Genomic DNA, 6,014 nt, shown 5'->3' with positions numbered 1-6,014 from the left:
GACGGACTGAGCAAGCCACCGCTACCGCGACCGCGTCGACTACCCGTGCTACGGCATTTATGTATTTAGGTTTAGTTTTGTTTATGAGTTGAATTATTTTGTTAATTATTAATTATTATTGGTTATTATTATTATTATTTGTTATTAATTAATTATTAATAATTATTGGAAACGACGGTTAAGAGAAAAAAAAATGAATCCTGTAGTTCTCCATCGCCACGATAGATGGCGTCAACTGTTCGTTCGCGGTAAAAATCGCCAAGCTAATATAAGCGAAACCGCGTCGTGATAATTTTTGTTCTGTCAAAGAACAAAAATTGACTTTATCTGAAATTAATAATTGATTAAAATATTTCGAATAAATTCGAAATATCCAATTAATTATTAATTTCTAAGTCCCAGCGACCATTTAGTATGGGAAAATAATTTTATGAAAATTTATTATTTTGTCTGAGAATTATTTTCTAAGTTCCAGTGACGAAATTGTATGGGAGTGTAATTTGTTTTTAAATCGATTGAAATTAATGTAATCTGTTGAATTGATTGAATGAATTTAATATTTAATTTTGAAAGTTTAATGAAAAACTTAGAATTTTTCGGGGATTTGATAAAGCCCAAATATTATCCGCCGTTGAGCAACCCTTCTCTGGGTTTAATTTCTCGTCTGGAGACTTCTGGCCGAGGAATTAGAAGAGGGTCCACTCTACCTGGTGCGGACTATCACAGGTAAGTGAACTTGATCTCCTACGAGAAAAGACGACTCTCCACCTGGAGGCCTTTAGCCAAAAGGTGGCAACCACAGCCGATTAGGTGAGGGAGAGGTGGATTTTATTCACTCACCCTTTGGGAATTGCGGATAGGGCCTCACCAGAGGGCCGACGGAGGGAAAATTAGCGACGCGATTTTGTAAGCGACAGGAGTATGATATTACCGACGACGGTAATGATAATAGTATACGACGCGTATGTGTGGGTTTTGTTTAAATAATCGCCGTTATTGTAAAATGTATAAATTTAATGTTTTGTTTATTATAATAAAGAGGTTCTGTTTTTGATAATTATAATTAAATTTTCGAGCTTAATTAATTTAGATTTACCCTCGTTAGAATCCTGGACTCCGGCGAGCTTAAATCGAGCCGGGGGTAAAATAAGTCAAAAAGTACCAGTTACAAATTAAAGACTATTTAGTTTTTGAAATATACTTTGATGAATTATTCTAAGTTTTTTAAACGATAATGTTATTTTGATTGAAGAACTTTAATGTATTGATTGAAGATAATATAGCTCTTAAGCCAAGAAAATCTAAATCAAGACAAGAAATTCTTAAAGCAAAATAATCATTTGTCTTCCAAAATAAATTCTTAGATCAAGAAAATATCTCTTGAGTCAACATAAATTTTCTATCAGTGTACTGTACTATATTATGCAGTTAAATATGTATATGTATTCATATATTGTGAGGCAAAAGAATCAAGTGAGCGTGTCCAATAGATTTAAAGAGAAAAAAAAAAAAAAAATTACCTTGACAGAAACAAAAAAAAAGCAGTGAAAATTTTTAATTCCTTCCACCAGATTAAAAGGTGCATTTTATTTCAATTCTGACTTCTTTTTTCGCGAAAAAAAAATAAATATTCAAACAAATTATTTCCAGTGGATATTTCCTAACAAATGGTAAATCGGAGGAATAAATGCAGATGAAAAGAACCTTGTAAATTGCCAGCGTGAGAACTAATAGAGGTAGTTGTCTGATGAAGTTCGATCGAGTTTGTAATTTTGAGCGTCCAGGAGTACCTATAGATTAAATGATGAGAGGTTGAATAGAAAGGCAATTAGTATGCGGAAATGTCCAAGTGCCGTTTTGGTAAGTCCTTTTAATTAGTACCAATCGACATGTAATACTCGTCTTGAGTACAACTTTACAATCAGGTATCAAGTTCTTGACATTTAAACTTAGTCAGTGAAATTCATAGTCGATAATAGTTCAGTCGTTTGGATAATTGATATCGAGTGTCCTATTGAGAATGTCGATTGAATTATTGGTTCGACAAGAGTGTTTGAGAAAGCAAGAAATTTGAATAAACAGACACTTCGTTTGAACAAAGCGATATGATTTACTCATTAGATTTTATTTGAAAAAGAGTGGGTTGCTATCGAAATATCACCAATAAATATTGAATATAAGAAGGATCGGATGAGCCAAAAATTGATGATAGGTATTGAATTGATTGATCAAAAGATACATATATATCAAACAAGCTTGGTTGTATGCTACTGATAAATGTGTTTTTCCACGAAGATAATTTTCCGTAAGAATTTACAAGTTAACTGCTGACGAAAGCAGTATTAAAATTGCAGTCCTGCTCGAGGAAGCTGGAGCATACTGAGTTGCCAGTAGAACTTACAGCGCTGGACTAATAGTTTCGATCCTTCAGGTAATTGATATCGAGTGTCTTGTTAGGAATATCAATTATGGGGTTATTATTTTTGTTACGATGATTACAATTACGATAGTTTTGAAATGTAGAAATTATTTTATTGAGATTTCCATAACGAGCTTAGTAAAGATTAATTTCGCGACAAGTATTTCCGTAAATTATTGGAAAATTACAATAAAAGTCTTGTGAAAATTATTCCATAAAACCTGGTGCTCTTCTCAGGGACTCTCTTATATTATGCATTCTTGAATTTTGTGATACGATCAAAAAATATCACAATTCGATTGTTTGAAATTTGAAAAATACCTTTTATCGGTGGCAATGAAAAGTTTTCTTAATTTGGAAAATAAATTTAAATTGCCGAGGTTTAGGTTTATGAAATGACTATTTTTGAAATATAAATAAAAAGACAGTTAATAGATTCGCAAAGCCAAATATTTTAATTCATTACTTGAATCTTTTCGTACAATATAAAGAGACCATTATCAGTATTAATTGACTTGAGAATTCATAGTACAGAAATTAATTAAACTTCTACTAGTATAAATGAAACTAATTTAGCAGTACTCAGTCCGTTTAATTAGTTTTGTTGGTATGAAGCTCTTTTTTGAAATTCCTTCATTATTATAAACTCTATAATTTTATCAAATACATACTACATACATTCATCTGCAAATTAATTGACGTTTAAAATTTTCTTTAATCATGTCAAAATTTATCTAACTCATCTATTAAAGTGCGCTCTTAGTATTAAAATTCTACATTCAGATTCATTAAATATTATTAAAGTTATAGTATAAATTTCATTTACTTATGACTAGTAATTCCTTGCCCGCTTCGCTGGGCATTTTATAAAATTTCTATTCTAAATCAAATAGGAGAGAGTGGGGCACGATGCCACTCTGGGGCACAATAGCCCCTCTCAAAAATTAGGTAAAAATTTTTTTTTCATTTTCGGTCAAGTTTTGACCTCTATGATGTTTTTATGATATTTTGGGCCAATGTGTGATATGTGGAATAATGGACCACTCGAAAAAAAAATAGTAACGAAAAAATTATTTTTTTTTTTCGAATTGTGATAAATTTAAAGAATTCATTCTTTTAGGCCTTTTCAGGTCAATGGTATTTATCTTGGGTAAAATGAATTAGGAAAAAATTTAATTGAACTGAAAAATTTAACAAAAAATTGAATTATGTAGCTTGTAAAAAATTGAAAACACAGTTTTTTGAAATTAAAACAATAATTACATTAGGGGCATTCCATGCTAAATGAGAAAATGATTAAGATTTTAAAATTTCTCTAGTTAATTCTAATTTAGTCTTAATTTATTATTAAAAGTCTATATTTTACGAATTTGTAAAGAAAAATTTTTTTTAATCAATAAGAAAATCGATTTTTCTCTCCTAGTAACTTTTCAGTCGTACTAACTGGTATCCGGGCCAAATAATGTTTAAGTCGGTAACACGTTTTTTAAATCATCTTATCAATTCCAGCTAGTGATTCATTATATTTAAGAAGAAGAATTAAATAAAGAAAATAATTATGTTTGATTCAAACGAAAAGATACGTTAGTTTTTGTATAATTCGTATTTGAACATAAGCTCATCACATGTCCCACCAGTCACGCAAAAAGATAGAAAAGTGGTTTTCCCAACCTCAAATCTGAATTGTTCAATTTTTTTTCTTTGTAGAAGTAACAATAAACATGTTAAAAATGATTTAAGCTTCTTATAATTGTCAAAAAATCCAAAATATAGTTTTGAAGATCATTTAAAATATGTCACATGTGACTGGTGGGACACTGGCTTCTAGTCAATGCATGATAAAATTTAGTTAAAGTACTGAAATTTACAGCTTTATTTCTCTTAGTGATCTTCAGTTAAGTGATGAATTTTTTTTTTAACCGAAATAATCACTAATTTGGCGATTTTTCTCGCCGAATTTTTCTCGCAAGCTATCCTCCCAATTATCCTGTTACGTGCGAATGTGGACGCTTCACGTAATACTTGCCGTAACTCTTATTCTTTTCCGCTTCACAACATTATTTAATTTAAAAAATGTGGAATGCTTCACGATTTTGCATGTCATCCTTATTTATGAATCTTCTTCTATTCGCACTTTATTTCTTGTATATTTTTCTGAGTACATACATATTTACTATTCTCCTAAGATTCATAACCCGACGAAAACAGGATAAAAAACGGACGAATTTTAAGACCAAATTAACTTTGTGTTTGTTATTATCTAACATATTTATTATTATAGTTTTAGGAACAAATTTTTTTATATTCGTTATTAATTAACACCTAAGTTTATCAAGAACGTGTTGTCAGCATGCTTAATCCTTTATTTGTATTTTTTAATTAGTTTTTTTCTAATTATCCTAAATAATTTTTAATTAAATATATAAACAATAATGTTTCTAAGGTTGAAATAATATAAAAGTCTTTTTAATAAACAACTTGATGTAGACATTTGGTACTTGTCCCAACAGTCACAAATGCCTGTCCCACCAGTCACAATAAAAAACAATCTTTTCAATTGTTTCTACGTAGGTAATCAGTCTAATTCTTCATAATACTGAATGTTTGTAGGATAAATTTTGTATTGAGAAGGAAATATTTTTTAAAAGTTTAGTGGTCGAACAGAAATTCGACTTTAAGTATACCGCGGTAAGAGAGAAGGATTTCTCGATGTCACACTCAGTCAAACGATAATTACGAGAAACTTAAAAAGTAATTGAGGTTTTTGACGAAGGGATGTTGTTAATTAGTTATTCTTCTATATTATAAGATACATTTTATTATAGTATACGTTTCAGTCACATAATTGTAGCTTATAATTGATGGAATTCCAGAGTCAAATGTCCCACCAGTCACTATGGAATGCCCCATTATTAATTATTGATCACGGTATCATCTGCTCCAGGCAGAAATCCAACCTCAAAGTTCTATTTGAGTTCTTCCAAGGATGTCTTACCCTACGCAATTCATATTTCTAATTTTGGCTTGATAAAATTATAAAAAAAAGGTCTGATTTAAAATATTACGTATTGTAAAAGGTCAATCTGAAAACTCAACATGTGATTTCTATTAATGTTAAGTAATGTAACCAATTAATTGCCAAACAACATATCTGTATCTTTTCTTGTACGTAGGTTTAAAACCTCTAAGTGCAATAAAAGATAATTAATTACATTATTAATTATATAATTATTATCTATTTAAAACTAATTAATAGCTTAATAATAAAATTTATAATAATTTTTATAAAATGTTAACAAAAATTAAACTTTGAATAAAACATGAAATATTAATTTCCGATAATTAAGGAAATCACATCGAGATAATTTTATAGCGACGGTCTAATTAATCATAAATAAAAGATTCCTACAAAACTTTGAGTCCATAGAAACTATTGTTTGGAAATAAGAATTTTTCATTGTTACCCTTGCGGAAAAATTTCTCTGAAATAACTGTAAAAAAATTTTAATAAGTAAGAATAATAGTTCACAAAGTTTTTCATTTTCTTAAAAAATCCGAAAAAGTCTTATTAAGTCAGAAAAACTCTTCATTCGAC

The 6,014-nt window shown here is 29.5% G+C and overlaps 1 protein-coding gene across 6 annotated transcripts in view; it reads left to right on the top strand.

Annotated features, from left to right (window-relative positions):
• Positions 1 to 6,014, top strand: part of LOC123265109 (RYamide receptor-like) — a 172,842-nt gene that overhangs the window by 74,621 nt on the left and 92,207 nt on the right. The gene's annotated exons all lie outside the window — the stretch shown is intronic.

This window comes from Cotesia glomerata, linkage group LG5, assembly GCF_020080835.1.
Source record: "Cotesia glomerata isolate CgM1 linkage group LG5, MPM_Cglom_v2.3, whole genome shotgun sequence".
NCBI classification, from domain to species: domain Eukaryota; kingdom Metazoa; phylum Arthropoda; class Insecta; order Hymenoptera; family Braconidae; genus Cotesia; species Cotesia glomerata.
This window is presented reverse-complemented; position numbering and strand designations above follow the sequence as displayed.